This window comes from Lissotriton helveticus, chromosome 3_1, assembly GCF_964261635.1.
Source record: "Lissotriton helveticus chromosome 3_1, aLisHel1.1, whole genome shotgun sequence".
Classification (NCBI taxonomy): Eukaryota; Metazoa; Chordata; class Amphibia; order Caudata; family Salamandridae; genus Lissotriton; species Lissotriton helveticus.
In genome coordinates, this window is record NC_136061.1 from 924,052,330 (window position 1) to 924,078,348 (window position 26,019).

General features: G+C 46.6%; 1 protein-coding gene and 1 long non-coding RNA gene across 2 annotated transcripts in view; both read left to right on the plus strand.

Annotated features, from left to right (window-relative positions):
- NCMAP (non-compact myelin associated protein) overlaps positions 1-26,019 on the plus strand; it is a 990,488-nt gene that overhangs the window by 771,053 nt on the left and 193,416 nt on the right. The window lies entirely within an intron of this gene.
- On the plus strand, positions 20,072-25,727 carry LOC144823094 (uncharacterized). The gene is made up of 2 exons (XR_013608732.1): positions 20,072-24,414; positions 24,690-25,727. It is a non-coding gene; the product is annotated as an uncharacterized LOC144823094 (long non-coding RNA).

The window sequence follows — 26,019 nt, forward strand, 5'->3', positions numbered from 1 at the left end:
CTAAACAAAAGACTTTGTTTATTGACCCAAAGACTGGCAAGGTAGTCACAGAACTACCTAAAAAGAGGAAGAATGAACATTCGGACGACAAGACTCATCCGAAGAAGAGAACAATGGGGACGAATACAACTCCTCCCTCTTCTCCCAAACCTCACACACCATCTTCTCCTCTTCCTCACAATAGGCCAAATATTCCTCCCACACGACCATCTACACCTACAACAGATGTAGAGAGTGACACAGGGGAGGGGGAACATCCTGGGGATGATGAGGACACAATCCCAGAGGAGGCAGACCCATGGGAAGAGTATAATGTAGGGTCAGATAATGATACCGACCCTGAATCGTATCCCTCAAAACCTTCACCTCCTGATGACAATACTGGGTTTGCACAACTCATTACTAGAGCAGCAACATATCATAAGGTAGACCTACATACAGAACCTCAAGTACAGGACTTCTTATTAGAAACACTACCTACTGCACAAAGAACATCAGGAACACTACCAATGCTTAAGGGCCTTCTCAGTCATACATCAGAGATATTCAAAGACCCAGTGAGGGCTAGGGTATTGAACCCAAGAATCGATAAAAAATATAGGGCAGCTCCAAAAGACCCAATATACATTAAAGGGCAAATTCCTCTAGACTCACTAGTGGTCACAAACGCTCGCAAGAGAGCAAACTCTTTATCTACAGGAGAAGCTCCACCTCCTGACAAAGAGTCTAAACTAATAGATGCCTCTGGCAAGAGAGTAGCATCTCAAGCGGCAAACAGTTGGCGCATAGCTAATACGCAAGCACTACTTGCAAGGTATGACAGAGCGCATTATGATGAGTTAGAAAAACTCATCACACATCTCCCTAAAGAACATCAAAAGAGGGCAGATCAACTCATACAAGAAGGGAAGTTAATTACTAACACTTCAATAAAGTGCGCCCTAGACGCGGCAGACACTGCGGCAAGGTCTACAAACACAAGCATCATGTTAAGGAGACATGCATGGCTCAGAGTATCAGGGTTCAAACAAGAGGTACAAACATCGTTACTGAACCAACCTTTTGATGGGAAAACACTTTTCGGCACAGGGACAGATGAGGCCCTAGAAAAGATGAAGAAGGATACCGAAACGGCTAAATCAATGGGAGCATTGCAACAGCCGACACAAAGAGGTTCCTTTCGTAGATCCACCTATAGAGGAGGATCCAAAAATACAGGTACAAACCAACAGCAAACCTCTTTTACACCTACATCACCCAGAGGTAATTCTAGAGGTGGCTACAGGGGTAACAACAACAAGGGTAGAGGTCGCGGAAACAACAACAACCGCAACTCTCCAACCCCAAAACAGTGACTTCATAGAGCTTCCCCCAGACCATATAACACCGGTCGGGGGACGCCTATCACAGTTCCTACCTGTCTGGGAAAACATCACATCAGACAGGTGGGTAAGACAAATTATCCAACATGGTTATTGCCTAGAACTCACAGCTACCCCACCAAACATCCCCCCCAAACAGCGTCCAATGAAACAAGATCACCTGACACTGTTAAAACAAGAAGTACTATCACTGCTAGAAAAGCATGCCATAGAGAAGGTTCCACAGCACCAACAAGGAACAGGAGTATACTCCCTATACTTCCTAATTCCCAAAAAGGACGGGTCTCTAAGGCCAATACTGGACCTAAGACCTCTCAACGTATACATAAATTCGGAACATTTCCACATGGTCAGGCTCCAACAAGTACTTCCTTTACTGAAGAAAGGGGACTTTCTTTCTACACTGGATCTAAAAGACGCTTACTTTCATATCCCTATTCACAAAGCCCACAGGAAATACCTCAGGTTTGTGGTAGAAGGACAACATTATCAGTTCAAGGTCCTTCCGTTTGGTGTCACAACGGCACCAAGGGTATTCACAAAATGCCTGGCAGTGGTAGCAGCTCACCTAAGAAGACAACAAATTCATGTCTTCCCATACTTGGACGACTGGCTAATAAAGGCCAGGTCACAAGAGGAATGTCTTCAAAACACACAAAAGACAATTCAGCTACTACACCAGCTAGGGTTCACGGTGAACTACACAAAGTCACACCTACAACCAAACAAGGTTCAACAATATCTGGGGGCTACTATAGACACAGAAAAAGCCAAAGTGTACCCCAACCCAGTCAGGATCCAAACAATGCTTACAATCATTCAAAGATTTCAGCCACAACACTCACTAACAGCAAGAGTGTTCATGCAGCTATTAGGCATGATGTCATCCTGCATACTGCTAATACCATATGCCAAACTACAAATGCGTCCGCTACAAGAATGCTTAGCGACACAGTGGAATCAGGCTCAAGGGCAGATTACAGATCTGGTGTTGGTAGACGACCGCACACACCGCTCTCTGAAGTGGTGGAACATAACAAACATTGCCAAGGGGCGGTCGTTCCTAGAGCCAATTCCACAGGTGACAATAACAGCAGACGCATCGCTCACCGGATGGGGAGCACATATGGACAAGTACACAGTACAAGGAAGGTGGAGTGTGCAGGAAAGAACACTGCACATCAACCATCTAGAACTACTAGCAGTGTTTCTAGCATTGAAAGCCTTCCAGATACATGTTACCAACAAAGCAGTCCTGATCAGAACAGACAACATGACAGCAATGTATTATATTCAAAAACAGGGGGGGACGCACTCTCTCCAACTATCCAGACTAGCACAGGAAATTTGGAGATGGGCCATTCCTCAAAACATCTATCTGTTAGCCGAACACCTACCAGGAGTCCAAAACCAGATAGCAGACATCTTAAGCAGACAGTCGGAACAAATACACGAATGGGAACTGCACCAACAAATACTGCAGCCATTCTTCCAAAGATGGGGACAACCAGAGATAGACCTCTTTGCCACTCATCAGAACGCAAAATGCCAAAGCTTCGCGTCCAGGTATCCACATCACCTGTCGCAGGGCAATGCGTTATGGATAAATTGGTCCAACAAATTTGCATACGCTTTTCCCCCTCCCCCACTAATTCCATTAGTGGTCAGGAAGCTGCAACAACATTCAATGACCATGATACTAGTGGCACCCACGTGGGCAAGACAGCCGTGGTACACCACGCTACTGCAACTCTCACAAGTGCCACACCAAAAATTACGAATTCTACCCATGCACCTTACACAGAACCATGGAGAAATAATGCACCCAGATCCAACTCAATTGAACTTAGCGATCTGGCTCCTGAAATCCTAGAATTTGGGTACTTAGATCTACCTCAAAATTGCATGGAGATAATTAAACAAGCGAGACGTCCAACCACCAGAGCATGTTATGCAGCTAAGTGGAAGAGGTTTGCTATACACTGTACTAATAACAATATCAACCCTCTGGACGTATCAACAAAGGAGATTATTTGCTACTTATTACACTTACAGCAATGTAATCTAGCGTACACATCTATCAGAGTACATCTAGCAGCTATAGCAGCGTACCTACAAAACAGGCAACACATATCACTGTTCAGAGTACCAGCTATAAAGGCATTCATGGAAGGCCTTAAAAGAGTCATTCCACCAAGATTACCACTTTCCCCAGTCTGGAACCTCAACGTAGTACTCACCAGACTAATGGGGCCACCCTTCGAACCTATGCATAGGTGCGAAATACAATTCCTTACATGGAAGGTGGCTTTCCTTATAGCCATTACCTCACTCAGGAGAGTAAGTGAATTACAGGCATTGACAATACAAGAACCATTCCTACAGTTACACCAGAATAAAGTGGTTCTTAGAACAAACCCAAAGTTCTTGCCTAAGGTAATTTCAGCATTCCACATCAATCAGCCAGTGGAATTACCAGTCTTCTTTCCAAAGCCACAGACGGTGGCAGAAAGGGCTCTACATACACTAGATGTCAAAAGAGCCATTTTGTACTACATAGAAAGAACACAAAACTTCAGGAAAACTAAACAACTATTTGTAGCATTTTCCCCAACACATAAGGGCAATCCTATCTCTAAAGCAGGCATCGCTAGATGGATTGTAAGATGTATACAAATATGTTACATTAAAGCAAAGAGAACATTAACTGTTCCTCCTAGAGCTCATTCTACACGAAAACTAGGAGCATCTATGGCATTCTTAGGGAACATTCCCCTAGATGACATATGTAGAGCAGCAACTTGGTCTACACCACATACATTCACAAAACACTACTGTGTTGATGTACAGGCTGCACAACAAGCCAGAGTGGGCCAAGCTGTATTAAAGACTTTATTTCAAACAGTTGCGACAGACACTGGTGACCACCGCTAGGGAGGTAACTGCTTTACAATCTATTCATAAATGTACCATCTGCAGCCCATATGCCTCGAACGGAATATGCTACTTACCAGTATGCATCTGTTCTTGGCATAGAGGGCTGCAGAGTGGTACATGCCCTCCCAGCCTCCCCGGAAACCTGTGTCTGTCCCAACATTATCTTATTTAGATACACTTACATGGGCATATCTTTATGTACTATACTACACTACTCCATCTAACCCTACTATGGCAAAACAATCTAAGGATGGAGCCGATGCCCATGCGCACTAACACCAAGAGGAGGAGTCATCTATGACGACAAAGACTTCTCCAAGAGAAAAACAAAGTGCAATCATCCGAGCCCAACACCAGATGGCGATCTATTCATAAATGTACCACTCTGCAGCCCTCTATGCCAAGAACAGATGCATACTGGTAAGTAGCATATTCCTTATTGATGAAAGACTGAATAGACAATAGAATGTAAAGGTTAAATGGTGGACATCAGCAGGTAAATGGTAGGATGAAAGGATGAATGGATAGATTGATGGAAGAGACAAGAGATATCTTCTGGGGAGGGTCATGATCAGTTGCTTCACTTGCTTGGTACCATAAGAGATTTGGTGCGACGTGTGGGTATTATCAGTCTCTTCCTACTCGCATGCTCAAAAATGTATAGTATTGTGCCAAACAGCAATTAACAGTAGGACGTTAAGAAGGTGCAACTATTGCAAAATAAGGAAATGTTAACATATTATCTCATTTCTTTTTCATTTTGTGTAATGAGTTAAACTGCTTTGTTTATATAAACACATGTCTCATGTGTTTTGGTATGTGCTGCAAATATTATAGAAGTTGTTACGTTTCATCATGTCTTGTCCTTAGCCCTGCCCCTAGCCCCGCCCCCTCATTATACCTCTAGCTCATTTTAATGAGTACCTGCACTTATTTCTTTCCATTTAAAGCACTGCTTAGAATGACCTTGAACCCTGGAGATACAGCTGCAGCCTACTCATAATCCGGTTTTAAGTGTATTAAAAGTGTGCTCGCTTTATTAAAGGTTCTGTGCTTCTGGCTTGACAGTTTGTGTATTTGTATTCCCTTGACAGTCCCAGGGTGCCTGCTGGATTTCAGGAGAGCGGCAACATGTAGAATGTCATATACACCAGGACAAATCTAATGTGATCCTTTAGTTTGTGAATTTAAGTCTTCCCTCCAACATCTAACGTGCACTAAATCAATATTTTTGTGTGTAGATTTATAAATCTCAAACCAGCAGCAGAGACAAAAGTGCAGTCCAAGAGGCAAAACAAATTATCAATGTTTTGAGATGGGTGTGAAAGCATACTAGACACCATGACACAAACTTTAACTCGAAGAGAAGCGGTCCATTTGGGGGAAGTGGAAGATATTTTTCATGATGGAATTTGTAGAACCTTTTATCCGACAAGGTTGCATGTTAGCTGGCTTTTGTGTCTACTTTAAGTATTCACCTGTCACCAACTGTCTGCTTTCCAGCGGTGATGAGATAAATCACCCTCCACAACATTGTATCCTCCTCCTTTATAGCCATCTGCTCTACAGAATGATAATGGTCTAGACACTGAATGCTGTGGAGTGAGAGGTATTGCAGCAGTACCCTGTTACACTGAGATGTAACTGTACCCCTCCTTTCTCCCCATTAAAAAGGGCTAGACATACATGCATGGCGCTCATGTTTCTTAAAAACGCCTGTGTTTTTGTCAAGAGGTTTTGATTTTGCCTGCTTCCTGCACTCCAGCTAATGCCTCGGGTCAGGAGTTTTAAGCAATGTGGGTCTTGTGTCTCCCATTTGTTTGGATTCTGATCATTATAGGCAGTGCTCACTCTTTGGGTGCTCCATAGTGCCTACCATTGTGCATGTTGAGAGATGCTTTTTTTCCTATGGCTATGCAACACCACTCTCAAAGCTGTGTCAATAGAATATATTTTATGGACGTGGCAGTGTAGAGCCTAAGTGGCATGTTCAAAAGTAGTCTAAAGTAGCACATTCAGATAGTTGATGTTTAGAATTCTAGAACAGCAGAACTTAACTTCGATTAGATTTTTTTTTTTTAAATATGTAAAAACATCCTGAGTATTTGCTGTTTTTTTTACTTGGTCTAAAGAACCCTCATTGGCTTATCTTGCCTATGATTATGATAGCGATGATGGTTTCTTCGATTACTTCACACACCCTCCTGCCTCCTGTTCACTCTTCTTTTTCTCCCCTTCACTTAATCTTGTCTACCGGTATTCTAGAGAAGTAGGTATTTCTTGAGCTAGTAACTGAATTTAACAAACTGTGGAAAAGGTTTTGTTTATGCTGTCAGGTATTTGGGCCTGGTGTCATTAACACCTCAAGGTGACTTGAAACTGTTATTACATGACCTTATTGATTTCCAAAATATTATACATAGGTCTACAGGAGTATAATTGTTCAGTTGGACAGAATGTAGGGGTCCTTGCCTCGAAAAATACTTTTTAGCAAACCAATGTTTCTAGTTAGTATTTCTTGTATCCTAATTGGTTCTGTGATTTAAAAGTCAGAGACCATTGTACCCACTGGAAAGATGATAGAGCCTTATCAGAACTTTCCCACTCTGCTCTACCAAATATTGTACTCTTAAGTGTTCTCTGCATCTGATGCTAGTCTTTGAATCCTGTATTGCCAAGGTGCTCATGTCTAGTTCTTATGCACGACACATTCTAGCTATTATACTAAAGTTTTTAGAAGATCCTGTCAATGGCTCAGGCTCTTGATGCAAAATGAAAGCCTGATGTCATTTGGCTGACTCTGCTACGAGTACAGAACAGTCACTGGGCTTCTTTGCTTGTAATTTGTGGAGGATAAACGTTAAAGTAGTTTTTTACAGGACCATATGAAGTTCAAAGGCTTGTTAAAAACGGTAACCTTTTTGGTGCCTTTTCCTAATTTTTGCCAACATTGAATCCGATGGTAGAGGGCATCATTACTGCATAGGCGTTTTTGTTTATAAGCTTTTCTTGGAGATTAAATGTTAATGAACTTCTGTTTAACTCAGACGCAAATCTAGGTCGTCTTCCCCGCGGACAAGATCACCTGGAAGGAGAGAGAAAAAACACAGCCATTCACGATCTCCTCGGCACAGATCAAAGATTCTCAGCCCTAGTCCTATGCCTGTAATGAGAGAACCAGAACTGCCAGAACCTGAGCCTTCTATGTTAATAAGGAAGAATTCTGTTCAGGAAACACCTTCAACCAGGCAAGTACTAAGCATATCCGATCAAAGAAATGTGCATATATCTGTAGAGACATTACCTTGCTGGCGTTCACTTAATGATAGTTCTCTTTGAAATTGAACTTTTGAGTTGTGTTTTTGTGAATAGTTTAGATCTTTAATTTTGCTGCATAAACCTATTCTATATTTACATACAGTACTTTGTGCGTCATCTAATGGTTCAGTCCAGAAACCTTTTCTGGTAAATACGTATTTTCTTTGATCTTGGACGAAGTCAAGTATATCTTACTGTGATATTGAGCCTAAGCTCATAATGCCCCATTATGCTGTGGCCAGCTTTAGATAATTTTTTTCTACAAATTGATTCTAAATTGGAAAGCATAACTGTTCAATTGACAAATTCCAGAGATTTAAAGACACTGGAATGATACAGGTTACCAGATTGAAGAGCAGAATATTAACATCAATAGTCATTGAGAGTTGACAGCAGCCATAAAGAATATTTTCGACTCTGAAAAAAGTTTTACATTTGCTTTTCAAACGTAGGTTCTGGAGAAATCATGTTTCAGTGCTCATGTAGCCTCTTCAGCACCTAAACTCATTACACAGTTATGAGAAATACTTTTGTTAAATTTGTCCTAAAGTGTTATTGATACTGTAAAAAATTGGTACTAATAATGCGTGTAATCTTTATCCAAAAACTGTAGATGCTGGAAATAACCAAAATGCCTGCTAAATGACACATTCATACAACACACAGTTGAAGTTAGGGTATTCCCCCAATAAAAGGGATTTGGTGGTCCCAAGAGGGCAGAAGAGACTCAGAGAAAGCAATTAAAAAAAAAAATGATATGCTCCCAATGCCTCTGTTCAGTGGGTCTTCGGAACAAGTGCCTTGCACTCCAAGGCAAACTCTTATGTTTGATGTTGATGCCCTCGACAATTGAATGATGCAGGGACAAAAACAAGTTCACTGGGTTGAGAACCAAATATGCAAAGAGTGTTCTTCTGAAAATGGTACTGTTGAGAATCTTCCGTTATGTTACCAGGTCTGGGGAGTATTCTCTTTAGGATTCACTGACCTTAACCCAAATGATGTTATGCTTCATCCTCTGATTGTTCTCCATGTTGGGTGGGGTGTGGTTTTCTATCAGGCTTTATGATGGTACTCTTTACTGAGATGTTTTTGTTCTCATGATCAAACCACCTCAAAGTTAAGGTCCTTCAGGCCTTTTTTTTTTTTTAAGTAGGGCTATTGTAAATGGTTAAAATTACCTGCAGTTAGGATTTGAAATGTTTTCCCTTTAATTCATACTAACCACATTAAGCTTAAAAACAAAAAACTGACAATGAAGCCTGTTGTCGCGTAATTAATATGGCGTCATCTACGTATAAAAGTACCGGAATGGATGCACCGTTTATCATAGGGACATCAGTGGTGCTGTTTAAAAGGTCCAGATTGTGGTTATTCATATATAAAATAAATAACAAAGGGGCAAGCCCGCACCTTCTACGCACACCATGTTCGACATTAAAACCATCCAATAACTCCCCACCAGTCCCAAACCTAATGCATGCTTTAGTCTCATCATGTAGTGATATTAAAAGTGCGCACCAGAGTGGGATCCATTCTCATTTCAATAAAAAATTGCCATAACTTAGCTCTGTTTACACAGTTGAAGGCTGTCGACAGGTCCATAAAAGCGAAATACAAGTTAGATTGCTTCACCACAGTGTATTTACCTATAATAAGGTGTAATTTTAAACATTGTTCCACCGTACCTATTCAGTTTCGAAAACCCAGCTGACACTCATTTAATACGTTGTTTTTGTTTACCCTTATTAATATCCTATTGTATAAGACAGTTCCAAAACTTTTTTGCAGGGATGTCTATCAGGGAGATAGGGAAATAGTTTTTTGTCTCTGAGCAACTCTCCTTTCTAGGTCTTGCCTACGCAGCGCGCATGTGCTGCGTAGAGGACCTTTAGCCGTCGCTCTGCTCTTTTTGGAAGCACATACTCGTGCTTGTGGCGGTATCCACCTTGCGGGAGCGAGTAGGGGCGCGCCACAAGCATGAGTATGTGCTTCCAAAAAGAGCAGACTGCCCCCAAGTGCACGTGTGCGCACCACTCGCGGGCTCACCTCCTGCTCCCCTCTCTCTCACGCATGCACCACTCGTACTTGTCCTAAGCTCTTATATCCTCCCATTCATTCCTTCCCAATGTATTTTTCTCATTGCCCCGTCCTTTCTTACATCTCCCCCTTTCTAGCCCCTGTCTTTGCGTTCTTATTTAACGTTATCCCTGATTTATTTTTCTTTGCTCCTTCACATTCTCATTTCTTTTGCTTCGACAGCCAAATATTGATTGATATAGCACTTCATTTTAATTCTTTTTTGTGCTACTAATCCAAAAGCATGGTGTCGGATTTCTTGAAATCAAACATACATTTATTTATTTATTTTGAGAGTTTTATACAGCGCGAACAAGATCTTTGCAGATATCAGAGCGCTTTACAAGTAAAAATACAAAGTAAAAATACAAAGTAATAAAGCGTATATGCAAAGTGATATATGAGGTAGTTAGGTTACACAAAGATCATAAATCATAGAAGTGTTTAAACCAGTTTGAGTCGCATAATCGTTACTGGTAGGCATTATGCATTAACAGTTTGGGGTCCAGAGAAAACCAGTCTAGATCTACAACCTAACGCACTGTTTCGAGTTGTCTGTACTATTAAGACTATATACTAGCCAAAGGAAACATTTTGTACCAACTTTAGAATAACAGATTGTGGGGAATAAAATAAGGTTCTAAACTAACTCCTTGCACTTGGCATGCAGCTCCTTGATGCCCGTTCGTAGCTCACTGTTCTATTTTAGTATGATTAAAGCTTGAAGCTTTTGAACGGCTAGTAGCAAAAGAATCTAAGTCAAAAGCAGCAGCCAAGTTACCTATCTACATAAAATACAAATCTGTAATCTTCATGTTACACGATGTGCTTTACTAATTAATGGATCACAACTGTGTAAACAAAACACAGATCTCTCCAGCAAGCGATTTCCCCACCAGTTATTTTACCTTTATTATCATCCCCAGAATATTGCTGGACCCATAGATCTGTGCAGCAGGTGCCTAAACCCCATAAAATATAGCTTCTTTGAGACCAAATAAGTAAGCCAGAACAGCTATACTGTCCCGTTTGTTCTTGTTGCCAATTTCTTCACAGCATTGCTTTTAAAATATGAATGTGTAAGTTAACTGTTAAAGAAGCTGCCTAACCCACGTCTAAATAACACTGTCTCAAAGCAAATATATGTTTTGGGATCAAAAAGCATCCATTGCTATAATAGTTCCATTGCACTGTAAATAACTACTTTGTGTGCAGATAGATGCGCTCCCTGTGAAGGAACTTTGTTAGGTTAGAGCACATGTGAAATTGCACTCATTGTAGACAGCTTAGTGAAATAGTAAAAGAATCAAAAACACACAAGTGTTGGTATAGAACCACAAGCCAAATCAGACTGCAGGCTATGAATGAATTCTCAAAATCAAAGTTGTAAGATATTCAGATATTTAGTGCAGCGAAACCCTGCCAATGGCCTTCCTTGAATTAGGATTGTTAATTTGCGGTTCTGTTAAAGTTCAAACCAAGGGTCTAGATATGCCCCCCTTGTAGTCATGCCGTAGCACATTTCCAAATGTCAGCAATAGACACCATTCAAGCAGATAGCATAGGGTCCTTTCTCGGGCCACTCTGTATTTGAAATCTGTTAAGTACTGTAGTCCCGTTACACTCTGCGTGTAATTCTTAAAGTTCTTTGTCAATTGACTCCGAACAGGCGTAAGGTTATCCGGACTTATTGACTGCTTGAACGTGGGTCGCCTCTCTGGCTTAGCTTGCTACATATGCCAAGTTCGAAAGTCTGCATAAGCTAGAATCTGTGTGCAGGCCTTCATTCTCCTCTTGACGCACAATACTCTTCCAGTAGTTGCAACTAGTTCAAGTGCTGCTTGTCTGCTGCATTTCATGTTTCTTCATCAGAAAACAGTGTCTGCTCATGGCTCTGGTTCTTGGAAACGGCGGCCACTTGAGGGAGTGTGCATTTGTCAGCAGTGCAAGGTAATGCTGAGTGGGCATGTTGGCAGGTTGGACACTAAATCGATGATGTGCGGACACTGCAGAGCACGCATAGCTTGTCCACAGGATTGCTCCCTTTCAACTTACTTGCAGATACTGAATAGTGTGTTGGCAAGATTGCACCTGTTGAGTTCTTGATGTGAAAATTCACATTTTTTCCAGAACATGGTCTACAGGATTTTTCTGACTGTGAAATGCTGTCCCTCTGGAGTGTTACATTTTCGGAGCTTCGCTCACCCTCTTTCACAGCAGCTCATCTTTTAATGGGCAGTCACCTCTCGCATATTCTGTTTATACATGTGGCCTAGAGTAGGAAACTTAGCTCACATTAAGAATCTGAGGTGATCATTTATTGATGCGGATATTCTCTGCTCAGAATGTCACCTTTCTTGCTCGTTCCTTACTCTTGCAAAGACCAGTAGAGCGATCCGCGGGAGCTGAACAACAAACAGCCATCGGTAACCTCTGGTAATGTCCAGTTTTGAATGACCACTAGTCACAAATGGCAGACTCCGGTTTTAATGTGTTGTATAGTGCAAATGAGGAAAGTAATGGGCAACACTGGTATGGAGTTGATACCGGTATACAATGCTTCCCTGGAATTTAAGAAGAAACGCTGCATTGCTTAAGGGACTCCGGACCGTCCAAGGAACTCCTGAATAGAACAAGCTTGCAAATACAGTTAATTTAGAACAAAGCATATGTATATTTATTTTCTTCAATAAACAGAAGAAACAAGTAGGTGTTCCATGTGATGGTGCAGTGCATGTGACCTGTGATATCTGTATGAGTGCACAGCTGAACAGGGGAACAATGAAACTGATAATGTTGACTGCTAGTACATTTCTTTTTGAAACATCAACCACCTTGTTAGTTCAGGTTCGTAGGTTACACGTTGAATCTCCAGCCAAGAGATTAATGGGGTCAAAGTTTTCGCCACAGTCAATTACGAGGCCATCCTCATCAGGACAACAAGCTGGTAGAATGGTACAATGAAACAAGACCTGTATTAATATTTGGTACACGCAATTTTACTTCTGTCATTATTTTAAGTGTTGGGATCTTATCTCAGTGCTCTTTTATTTATAAAGTTTTTATATAGCGGAGTCAGATAACACTGTTGTACCAATCCAGAAGTATCTTGAATTTTTTTGTACTTTTTTATTAGATTTATAACCAATAAAACAAAATCGGCTGCAGGGCTCACAACCTGCCCCCATAAGATCAGTAATTCAGTTCCAACAGTACGTTATCAATAAATAGTACCCCTCAACACCGTAGATAACCAGTCCATTGATACACTCTCAGTTCCATCAAGCCTACAGCATGCAAGGCATTTAAAGTCTGCTCACAGAAGTATCTGGAATTCAGAAAAAATATACGTAAATAGAAAAAAGTGGATCACAAATAGTTTAGATTGATGTACCATTATATCACATTGTGGATCGAATAGTCTTCTCTGGCCCATGAACATCTTGTGAGGAGAGGTCAGCCGAATACCAACACAGATTCGTGCAGAATTGTGCAATTTCTTGTGAGACAAGCATTGGCATAGCAAATAGGTCTCACTTTTTGGACCTTTTAAGTATTTAGTTATGCAGCACAATATCCTTGGTGCAACATCATCAACTGTTGCATGACTAAACACTTATAAGGTCCCAAAGGCGAGACCTATTGGCTATGCCAATGCTTGTTAAAAATGGGCACTATGATTGAAAAGGCCCATGATTTTGGAATTGAGTAATGGCTCATAGAATTAGACATTTGTCAGTAATAGTTCCCATAAAGTCAGTTCACACTCAGATCAATGGGAACACCATCGGCACATGGGGCCTTTCCTCCTTTACTCTCCTGAATGGCAGCCATGACTTCTGATAAGGATACATAAGGGAATGTGGAAGCTTCAATTTTGATAAGATTAGTATTAGTTTGGCTACTGGCATTATAGATGTTTTTTAAGTGCTCTGCCCAATCCTCACCACTTCTATGGCAGCTATTAGTGGTGCCTGTTTGATCTATTGTCATCATGTGCGATAACGTTCTAAAAAAACTTTGCTATCCTTTGTCTTAACAGTGTCTGCAAGGGTGGCCTACAGATGAATTATAGTTTCCTTACTGCGCCTTCTGGTCACTTCGAGGGAGAAGGCGAGGAGGAACAGCTAACTTTCCAGGGCTCGACGTCCTCAGAGGCACAAGACTTAAAGTGGCATGATCTCGACGCCGACATGCCAGAAGAAGGGGTGGACACATACCCTTCGAGGCCTTCATCACCAGACGATATAGGAATCTATAATTTGGTGGTCCAAAATGCTGCACAAACATATGGGGTAAAATTGGAGGACGAGAAACCCAAGGCTTGCTTTCTCCTGGAGACTCTCTTACCCACACAAACAAGAAGTCAATTCCTGCCCATGCTCCCTAGTGTGCTGGACCAGGGCAGAGAGGCTTTCAGGGAACCAGCTATATGTAAATCCGTAACCTCAAGATCAGAGAAGAAGTACAAGCACTCCTCAAAGGACCCTGCATACATTCAAGGATCAGTGCCAGCCGATTCAATAATTACTGCAACAGCTAGGAAAAGGGCCAATATTCCCACAAATGCAGGACCACCTCCTGACGAGGAGAGTAGGAGAATAGACCTCACAGGGAGGAAGATAGAACGGAGTGCGGCAATCCAATGGCGCATCGCCAACTCCAACTTCCTCATCAACAGACATGCATACCAGCACTGGGAGGAAGTAGAGCAACTCCTGAAGCACCTACCGGAACAGTACCAGCAAAGGGCATCCTACCTGGTAGAGGATGGGAAAAACATGGCAAACACATGTTTAGAGTCAGCCTTGGACGCAGCGGAGATGTCCAGCAGGCAGATGATGATCGGGGTGACAGAGAGAAGGCACGCATGGCTGAGGATTTCGGGATTCAAGCCTGAAGTACAGAATAACATCCTGAACACGCCCTTCAATGGAGAACAACTTTTTGGGACGGCAGTCGACAAAATGTTAACTCAACTCAAGAAGGACAGCGAAACTGCAAGGTCCATGGGAGATCTGCAGTTCAGAGGAATGATAAGGGGTACGCCCTCAAGATGGCCAAATGGTAGAGGAGGCAACCAACCAAGTACCTCACACCAAACCTTCCAACAAGGTTATCAGGGAAACGGCCAGGGACAGCAGCAGCAAAACTGGCAGTACCAGTCATGGGGCCCGTCCTTTTGAAGTCTCGTGAACGGACGAGATCTGAAAGAGACACGTTAGTGATAGATTCCTTACCTTAGAATAATCCCCAGGCGTCAGACTGGATCCGGAAAGTTTTGCATTGCAGTACCCCTGCGTGTCAGTAGATGGCGTTGTGCGGCTCCGCGTCCATCGCTGGCGTCGTATGCGCAGAGATGACATCACGGAGACTACTTAGGCGCCACCCATGCGCGCTGACGTCAGTTCTTTCTTTTTCCGCGCCGAAAGCGAAGATCCGGATCGAGCACGTACCTCAGTCATTTTTGACTACCTTTTGAGACTTTGTCTCCCTCTCTTGTGTTCTGGTGCAAGTAGGGATGCCTAGCTTTAAGTCATGTTGGTCGTGCTGCCGTAACATGTCAGTGACGGACCCCTACGATGTGTGCCTCTACTGCCTGGAGACCGACCATGACTCCCGAGACTGTCGAGCCATGACCCCGAAGGCCTTGCGGGAGCGGTGCCGGAAGTTGCTGGAGGTCCGGCACTCCTCTCACTGCCGCTCCGGGTCTAGGGGCCGTTCGCGAGACCGCTCGCGGTACTGGAGCAGTCGCTCCTCTCGCTCTAAGTCCCCGCCTTCAGATTCCGGTAAGCGAAGCCATAAAAAGAAGTCGAAGAAGCGCGTTCGCTCTCGGACGTCGCTACTCGGAGGCAGACAAGGAAGATAGGGGCTCCCCCGGAGCCTGGGAGTCCCGCAGCCTACCTGCCATACTCGGGCCCGTCGGCGACTCCCGAACAGATGCAAGAGATTCTTGCTGCTATGGACCGCCTTTTTAGGCCTGGGGATCCCGCCGGATTGCCTGCGGGCCCCACAGTCCCGTGTCCAGATCCTCATAGCCTGGCGGCACCGCCTACGGCTCCACAGGGTCCAGCGACGTGGGCTCCGGCACTGCCCTTGCCTCTGGCCCCGGCGCCGCCACAGGCACCGCACTGGGTGCCTTTTATCCCACCCCTGCCCCGGTTCTCGGACCATTTTTTTCCGACCTGGGATCCACATTGGGATACGGCCCCGGCCGGCGCCATTCCCGGGGCCGCTTGCCCTCCCTCCGGCTCTACCGCTGCTGCCGGCTCCTTCTACTCCGGAGCTGGATGAGGACTGGGGCGGCTCCGAGGACAGTCTTGCCCGGCAGTGTCACTCCGAGCAGGATTGGGTAGACGACCTTCAAGATGGGGGCAAACTTGATGTGTCTTCTGACCTGGGATTTGCCTCTTCCCTCACCTACGATGGAGGAGGGCACATCCTACACCGTGGTGCTGCGTCGTGCTGCTGAGGCTCTCCATCTCAACCTCCCTACGGTGGCCCTTAAGACCATTCTCGTTATGGAGGTGCTCCAGGCGGCGTCTACGTCGTCTGAGCCGCAGCTCCCTTTCAATGAGGCTCTCACCGAAGTCCTCTTGGGCACTTGGTTGCGCCCAGCCTTGGGGGCACCGGTGGATAAGAACGTCGCTAGGCGTCACCGCCCGGCGCCTGGTGATCCTGCCTTCTTGACCACTCATACCACGCCTGAGAACCTGGTCGTTCGGGCACTTGACGTCGCAGAGTGCCTTTCCCACGGCCCCGTCGGATAAGGACTCTAAGAGGCTAGACCAATGTGGCAAGAGGTCATTCTCCTGGGCCAGCTTGGGGTTGCGGTCAGTTAACACCGCCTGCTTATTGGGCCGTTACTCCCACACAGTGTGCGATTCGGTGGGCGAGGTTTTACCTCAGTGTTCTGAGGAGGTCCAGGCTGTCATTTCCCAAGCGATTGCGGAGGGCAAGGATGCGCGAAGTTTGCCATCAGGTGTGGCCTGGACACAGCTGATTCCTTGGGCAGGGCAATTTCCACGACTGTGGCGTTGCGGCACCCAATGTCCAGGGCTCGCTCATGGACATGCCCTTTGATGGCTCCCGCCTCTTTGGCGATAAGTCAGACAATGCCCTGGAGCGCTTTAAAGTCTCTCGGGCCACGGCCAAGTTCTTGGGTCTTTCTACAAAGACCCCTGCCACTCCTGGATTTCGTTCCTTTCGTGGCCTGGGCAGTAGCTCTCAAGCTCGCTCCTCTACCAAGCCTGTGCAGAACCAGCCCCAGCGCTGCCGCGGATTCCGCAGGGGCGGGTCTGGGAACCAGCGCGCGGGTCAGCCCACCTCCACCCCGCTGCTTCCGCCTCCAAATCATCCTAAACCAAGCTTCGGGGAGCACCCCACGCCAGTGGTTGACAGGGTTCGTCATCACCTCCACCACTGGCGCGAAATTACATCGGACAAGTGGGTGATACAGATAATCTGCCAAGGTTATTCTCTCCCCTTTCCCCTCCAGACATGCGACCTCGGCACCTTCGCATGTCAGGGGATCATTTGGCTCTTTTCCGTCAGGAAGTCACGGCCCTCCTGGCCAAGTGGGCCATCGAGTGCGTTCTTGGTCAGGAAGTAGGGAGTGGTTGTTATTCCCATTACTTCCTGGTCCCCAAGAAAGACAAGGGGGACTTCCGCCCCATCTTGGACCTCCGGGACGTCATTCGCTTCCTCCCGAAGGAGAAGTTCAAGATGCTGACTCTGACCAGGTCCTGTCTGCCCTAGACCCTCGAGACTGGATGGTAGCGTGGACTTGCAGGACGCTTATTTTCACATCCCCGTCCTGCCAGCCCACCGTCGTTACCTGCGATTCACGGTAGGCTGGGAGCATTTTCAGTTTGCCGTGCTCCCCTTTGGCCTTACCAGTGCTCCTCGGGTGTTCACGAAGGTGATGGCGGCTCATCTGCACAGGTCAGGGGTGTCAGTCTTCCCCCTACCTTGACGGCTGGCTGTTGAAGGCGGGCTCGCCCCAGGCAGTCGTCAACCACCTCCAGACTATGGCTGACCTCCTGCATTTGCTGGGGTTCTCCATCAATGTGCCAAAGTCGCACCTGAGTCCCACCAGAAGCGGTTCTTCGGAGCAGTTCTGGTCTCGACGCAGTTTTGGGTTTATCCTTCCGAACAGCGAGTTCAAGATATTCGGGCTATGATACCGCTCTTTCAGCCTCTATCCCGGGTTTCAGTCAGGATGACCCTCTGGCTTCTGGGCCTGATGGCCTCCTGCATCCTGCTGGTGTTACATGCCAGATGGCATATGCGGGCTCTGCAGTGGGACCTGAAGTTCCAGTGGGCACAGCATCAGGGCAACCTGTCCGATCACGTCCAGCTCTTGGAGGGTGCTGCACGACAGTTGCAGTGGTGGCTCACGAACCTCGATTGGGTCAGTGGCAGATCCCTCTCCCTTCCCCAACCGGAGCACACAGTGGTGACAGATGCGTCCCTCCTGGGATGGGGAGGCCACTTGGGAGAGGCGGAGATCAGGGGCCTCTGGTCTCCCGCGGAGTCCCGGCTCCACTTCAACCTTCTGGAGCTGCGGGCGATCTGGCTTGCACTGAGGCATTCCTTCCCTCTGCCCGGGGAAGTGTGGTGCAGGTGTTCACGGACAACACCACAGCCATGTGGTATTGCAACAAACAGGGCGGTGTGGGGTCCTGGACATTATGTCAGGAGGCTCTGCGCCTCTTTACATGGCTGGAACATCAAGGCATTACCTTGGTAGTTCAACACCTGACAGGGTCCCTGAACGCCAGGGCGGACAAACTCAGCCGCCAGTGCAGGATGGATCACGAGTGGCATCTGAACTCGGACGTGGCGCAAGGTCTCTTTCAGCATTGGGGAGAGCCTTGGTTAGATCTATTCACCACCGAGGAGAATGCACAATGTCATCAGCTCTGCGCGTTGGAATTTCCAAGGCGGCACTCGCTCGGGGGCGCTTTTCGTCGCGAGTGGAGCTGCGGTCTGTTGTACGCCTTTCGGCCTATACCATTCTGCCCAGAGTGCTGAAGAAGATCAGGCGTGACCGGGCCGAAGTCATTCTTGTGGCTCCTGACTGGGCTCGAAGAGTATGGTATCCCGAGCTACTCAGTAAGAGCATCGATCCCCTGATCCGTCTGCCTCTTCAGGAGGATCTTCTGTCGCAGCAGCAAGGGACAGTCCTCCACTCGAACCTGTCCAGTCTCCACCTCCATGTGTGGAGATTGAGTGGCGACAGTTGACACCTTTTGATCTTCCTCCTGAAGTCTTTGATGTAATTCTGGCAGCCAGGCGTCCCTCCACCAAGACGGTGTACGCCTGCAGGTGGAACAAGTTAGTGGCATGGGGCCCAGCAAAGACTGTGGATCCCCTTTCTGCCCCTCTTTCTGAGGTCCTTCTGTTCCTTCTCTCTTTGGCCCAGTAGGGCTCTGCTCTGGGCACTATCAAAGGTCATCTTTCTGCCATCTCCACCTTTCTGCGGCTTCCAGATCAGCCTTCTCTTTTTAAGTCCCCGGTTGTTAACCGTTTCCTGAAAGGCATACGTTCCCTCCTGTGCCCTTCATAATGCCTCAGTGGGACTTGAATCTTGTCTTGACCTTTCTGATGTGCGCTCCCATTGATTCCCTTCATAACAGTCCCTTACGTCTTCTCACCCTAAAGATGGCTTTCCTGGTTGCTATCACCTGTGCCAGAAGAGTGAGTGAGCTCCAGGCCCTTTTTTCCGAACCTCCTTTCATTTCTGTTCATCCGGACAAGGTGCTTTTGAGGACCCGTCCTTTCCTGCCAAAGATTGTCACGCCCTTCCACATGGGGCAGACCATCACTCTGCCCACCTTCTTTCCGCCTCCTTCAAGGGAAGAGGAGAGGTTCCACCGTCTGGACCCAAAACGTGCACTCGCATTCTATCTGCAGCATACACAGCAGTTCCGGGTGGATGATCAGCTTTTTGTTCGCTACGTGGGCGCTAAAAAAGGTCGGGCTGTGCACAAACGGATGATCTCCCGGTTCAAAGCATGTTACTCCTTGGCCAAGAAGGAGCCTCCCGTGGGACTGCATGCCTATGCCACCAGGGCTACTGCAGCCACTACCGCCTTGGGACGAGGAGGACATTTGTCAAGCAGCTACGTGGGCCTCGCTGCACACGGTTACCAAACACTACTGCCTTGACAGTCCAGTCCGGAGAGAGAGCTTCTTTGGCCGCTCCGTGCTCCGGGACTTTTTGGTGTAATCTCGTTCGCAAACCTACCACCGGGGTTGGTATTGCTGGGGTATCTATTCTAAGGTATGGAATCTATCACTAACGTGTCTCTTTCAGATGCACATGTTACTACTTGTGTAATGATATATCTGTAAGAGACATTAGTTAGTGATAGATTCCTTATCGCCCCGCCCATCCTCCCCGTTCTGCGAAATGATTACTAGGGTTAAGGTCATCCCCTTTTAGGGCCCTAGCTTTATGCACCAATGGTCAGTTTCTTGCATGGCTCTGCGTTTCGGCGGGGAAAGTCGTGTACAGAACTGACGTCATCACGCATGGGTGGCGCCTAAGTTGTCTCCATGACTTCATCTCGGCGCATATGACGCCAGCGACATTCGCGGAGCCGCACAACGCCACCTACTGACGCGCAGGGGTACTGCTATGCAAAACTTTCTGGATCTAGTCTGACGCCTCGGGATTATTCTAAGATAAGGAATCTATCACTAACTAATGTCTCTTACAGTTATATTGTTACACAAGTAGTAACTTGTGCAACAGTCACAGAGAGGAGGGCAACAACCCACCTCCAAGTGACTTTGCCAAAGGGCAGACACCCACCCAGATTACACCTCAAGGTGGGCATCCCAAGAGGAAAAAGGTTCAAGAACAGTTTTCACAAGACAAGCAGTTTCCAGAAAATATAACACCAGTAGGAGGCAGAATAAGGAACTTCCTCCAAGAATTGAAGGTCACAACAGACAAATGGATACTAAACATCATACAATACGGATACTGTATAGACCTAATAAATAACCTCCACACAAAAAGCCAGCAACAAGTCACACTCGGCAAAAGAACTTTCACTCTTGATACTAGAGGCACAGGAACTGCTCAACAAGGAGGCAATAGAGATAGTACCATACAAGGAAAGAAACGAGGCTGTTTATTCCAACTACTTCCTCGTACCAAAGGTGGACGAAACACTGAGGCCTATCTTGGACCTAAGGTTCTTAAACACAGAGATTCAAAATGACATCTTTGCAAGAGAGAATACCCTAGGTACAGGAAGGGGATTACACTGCAACTATAGATTTAAAGGATGCGTACCTACACATCCCTATCAACAAACGACACAAACGCTTACTAAGGTTTGTGATCTGCAAGACTCACTACCAGTTCACATTGCTCCCATTCGGGCTCAAATCAGCGCCAAGGGTGTTTACAAAATGCCTAGCAGCAGTAGCAGCGCACCAAAAGAGGCTGGGAATACATGTATGTATACCCCTACCTCGACAACTGGCTTGTGAAAGCAAGCTCCTACAGCCAGTGCAAACAGCACATCCAGTAGGTGATACAAACACTAGGCCAACTGGGTTTTTCAATCCATTGAGGAAAGTAGTCAATAGAACCAGAACAGGTGAAGATATTCTATGGGGCAGAGATCAACACCATACAAAGCAAGGTGCTCTGCAGCACAAAGAGGATTTTGGCAACACTGAAGGAAACACGTCTGTACCGCAAGGGGCAAGTTCCGACAATGAGGATGGTGAGTAAACTAATGGGAAAGATGGCGTCATGCATACACCTGGTCCCAAATATTCAACCCCACATGAGACCATTCCAGGAATGGATACAGCAGCAATGGTCACAGGCAACAGGGAGTTGGAAAGATCTAGTGGTTGTCACACACGCAGTGCATTAGGAAATAGCGTGGTGGAACAAGGAAAACATATCACAGGGGAAACCATTTACACAACCAACTCCAACAATGACCATCACAACAGACGCCTCCCAGCTGGGGTGGGGCGTGCACATGAACAAACTCGGTGAGAGGGTTATGGTCGCAGTAGGATGCGGTCAAGCACATCAACTACCTAGAACTAAAAACTCTGTTCCTAGACTTATAAGCCTTTCCGAAGGAGCTGTACGGAAACAGGGTGTTGATCCAAGCGGACAACACAACCACCATGTTCTACATCAACAAACAAGGAGGAACACAATCAGTAGTACTATGGGGGCTAGCACAGGAAATATGGACATGGGCCAATCCACTAAAAACAGACCTACTAGCAATACATCTCCCAGGGAAGGACAATGTGGAAGCAGATAGACTCAGCAGGCAGACATCCGCATCCCACGAATGGGAGATCAACCAACAGGAAATACAGAAAGTATTCCGGAAGTGGGATACACCACAAATAGACCTATTTGCAACACACCAAAATACCAACACTTTGCATCCAGGCAACCAGCCCATCTGTCACAAGGGAATGCACTATGGATAAGTTGGTCAAAGACACTTGCATACGCTTTTCTCCCGATACCAATATTACAAATGGTACTCAGCAAATGCAGATCAGCAGCATGTCGCTGATACTAATAGCACCTCAGTGGGCCAGGCAGTCCTGGTTCTCACAATAGTGGAAATGGCGCAATCACCAGCACACAAATTTCCAAGAAGAAGCGACCTGTTAACAATGCAGAACGGAAGGGTGCTACACCCAGAGCCAGAGAGCCTCAGCCTAGAAGCATGGCTCCTGAAGACCTAGAGTTTGCACACCTCAAACTACCGGCAAGCACAATGGCAGTGCTCAGGGAGGCAAGAAGACCTATCCCAGGGAAGTGCTACCTAGCAAAGTGGAAAAGATTCGGGAGAAACTGCAAAGGAAAATCACAAAGGAATCAACAGTACTAAAATACTTAACACATCTACTACAAGGTAAACTAAGCTACACATCCCTAAGGATGCACTTAGCGGCGATAGTGGCTTACACAAGAGGAGATACAGGGAAGTTTCTTCACCTCCCAAGTAGTAAAAAGATTTCTAGAAGGAGCAAAGAGAATCGCACCTCCACACTGAATGCCAGCACCAGCATGGAACCTCAACCTAGTGCTATCTCAATTGATGAAGGCACCATTTGAGCCTATTCACAAGGCTACACTGCACATGCTCACGCTAAAGACAGCCTTCATAGTGGCTATCACATTGCTACGAAGAGTAAGTGAGTTGCAAGCACTAACACTTCAAGAGCCCTACCTGCAAATACACAATGAGAACAGACCCACACTTCATGCCAAATGTGGTATCTCGGTTCCACACCAACCAAACAATCCAAATACCTAGCTTTTTCCAAAAACCAACCACAAGCACAGAAAGGGTGCTACACCCACTGGACGCCAGGAGGACTGTATTGCATTATATAGAGAGGACAAATGAGTGCAGATGAACAAAGCAGGTCTTTGTTTCCTTTGCCAGCAGTTTTTTGGGATGACCAGTTACAAAAAATACCATTGCACTGTGGATTGCACAAACCATACAAACTATGCCACAAACCAGCAGAACAACTGTTAGAATGAGCCTCCCATGCTCACTCAACAAGGAAGAAAGGAGCAACAATTGCGTTTCTAGCTAACACACCAATTCAAGACATTTGCCAAGCTGCAAAATGGTGTTCAGTGCACACGTTCACTAAGCACTACTGTGTAGATATCCAAATGAACAAAGAAGCGCAAGTGGGACAGAAGGTCTTACAACACATATTCAGTAACCAGAGCTCATCTTCCACCCAGCCACCACAATAAGGACAAACCGCTACAAAGTCTATGCACAGCATAGTGAATCCAGAAAGATTCATGCTGCAAAAGGTATACACATAGATTCATCAAACTCAAATTCTGCGATTCCTAAATTACGAGAAATAGCGAATCGCACTTCAGAAACCGCAGAATAGGATTCAAGAAAAATTGCGAGAATAAAAAGCGAATCGCAAACGGCCGCAATCGCCGATTGCGAGTTTCCGAAACTCGCATAAAATTTGCAGATTCGGCCGATCCCCTTGTTGAAATTGCGATTTCGCAATTACCGAAATCGCAAATTGCGATCTCGCTAATTGCGAGATCGCAAAAACGGGAAGTCGCATTTTGAGCACAGTGATGACATCACAACCAGGAAGTAGGCAGTTCCCACCCTCATTCTGCATTGTGAGCCTGAAGTGGAAGCAGCATTGCTCAGAGCTCCACTCCAGAGAACCTCCAGCAGAAAACCAGGAGACACCCCACTGCAGAACATGTCACAGGAAGCTGCAGGGGAAACTTCCTCAGGAAGGAAAAGGAAAATTAAATTATCCGAACAAGAACTAGAATATCTGATAGATGGAGTGTGCAGGGACCACGACCGCCTCTTTGGCAAGGACTCCAGAAGGGTGCCAGAGGCGGACAAAAGAAGGATTTGGGTGCGCATCCGCGCAAAAGTAAATTCTGTGGGGGTGACCCAGCGTTCTGTGGACGATTTGAAGAAACGGTGGTACGACCTCAGAGGGCGGGCCAAGGGGAGGATCGCAGAGAGGCTGGGGGAGCGTGCAGCAACAGGAGGAGGAGAGCCCACTGTCCCACCTAACACCCCACTTGAGGACCGAGTAGAGGACACCCTGCATCCCCAGGCATGCGCGGGGGTGACCCAGCTGGACTCCTCCCGACCCACCCAAGATTCACAAGGTAAGTGCCATGTGAGTGCGACCCTGTCCCCTAACAAAATGACCCCAGATAATCCCATTAGAAACCCCAGTCATGCAGCCAAAGCACACCACAAAAGCCCTTTTGCATTGTGGGACATGTAGTCTGACCACAATTACCATGTAGCCCCATACAGCCACACCTGTTCAGTGATAGTAAATCCTGCAGCGAGTCAGGGAATGGTAGCCTGCATGCATGTAGCAACCTTCAAATGTGTAAGATACAGATCATTAATCAACGTCCACTTTACATCACAGGTGGCGCTGAAGTACGCAGTACGGACAGCGATGCCCTACAAATAGAGGAAATTACGGAGAACACAGAGGTAGACGGCCATTCAACCACAAAACCAGGACCATCAGGGCAAGCAGCCGCACCAGCGGCAGTACGACCACCTGCCCCTGTGGCCAGTGCCACCTCAGCGCCAACAGGCGCACCACAGCGTGTGACTGACACGCCAGTGGGGCTGACAACACCAGCTGCAGCGCGAAGACAAAACTGCCGCTGTGAGGAGCCAGTCCAGCGGACTGCTGAGAGAGCCACGCAATACCACTACACTTGCTGGCAGGGGGGTGAATGTGCGTGCACCTGGGCTCTCCATTGAGCGACGTATGCTCCACATCCATCAGACACAAGCCCGACATCTTGCTGCAATACATCTCCAGCTCAACAAGAGCGCAAGGAATTATGGACAGCTGTCGGACAGGATGGAGCGGATGGCCGCTGCAGTGGAGGTCAACACACAGGCCATGTGTAGCCAGCGGGACATCAACCGGCGCAGACACAGGCAGCTGCTGACCCAGCTGTCCGCGTACACGCGGTCAAATTATTTAATAGGGAATGCCACCTCCCAGCTGTCACAACGCTCCTTGGCCATGCAGGTGCAAATGGTCCAGTGCTGCCAGGACGTCCCAAGGGAACTGGAACAAGTGACCACTGCCGTGCAGGGTATGCAGGCAACTGACCATGGCCAGGCGGGTGGGGGGGATGACACTAGTGAGGCTAATTCAAGCCTCAGCAGCCAATCCGTGCCACTGGTGGTAGCACCCCGCCGCAGCACCAGGCCCTCTGCTGCCTCACATACAATTCTGGAGGAAGAGCCAGAAAGAAGATTGGGAGCGTCCGCCCGGAGGCGCCAATGAACATTTGTACAGTGCCATGAAGGGCCATGCTGCTGCAACAAGCATGCCCTCCTCAAACACATGGGACATATGAAGCAATATGGTTCTCATGTTACTGTGCGAGATATTCCAACTTTATTGTGCAAATAACAATAACAAATTATCTGTTCAAGTCAATCTGTCTCATGTCATTATTCCTATTGTCATGCATGAGTGAAGTGTTGGGTGAGGGCAGTGGGTGCACTAGAAACAGTTCATTGTGATTTGGTTGCGGCGCCTGTGTCCTTCTGCAGGATTCTCCCCGCGTGCATGACGCACATGTGCAGGTGGGCGGTTGTCCCCTTCCAACTCACTGCCAGAGATCTTGACAGGTATCCTGCGCTTGGTAGCAATGTTGTGGAGTATTTCACACATGGCCACGATGCGGCAGCAGACCTCAGGCTCGTATTTGATGGCCCCACCAGTC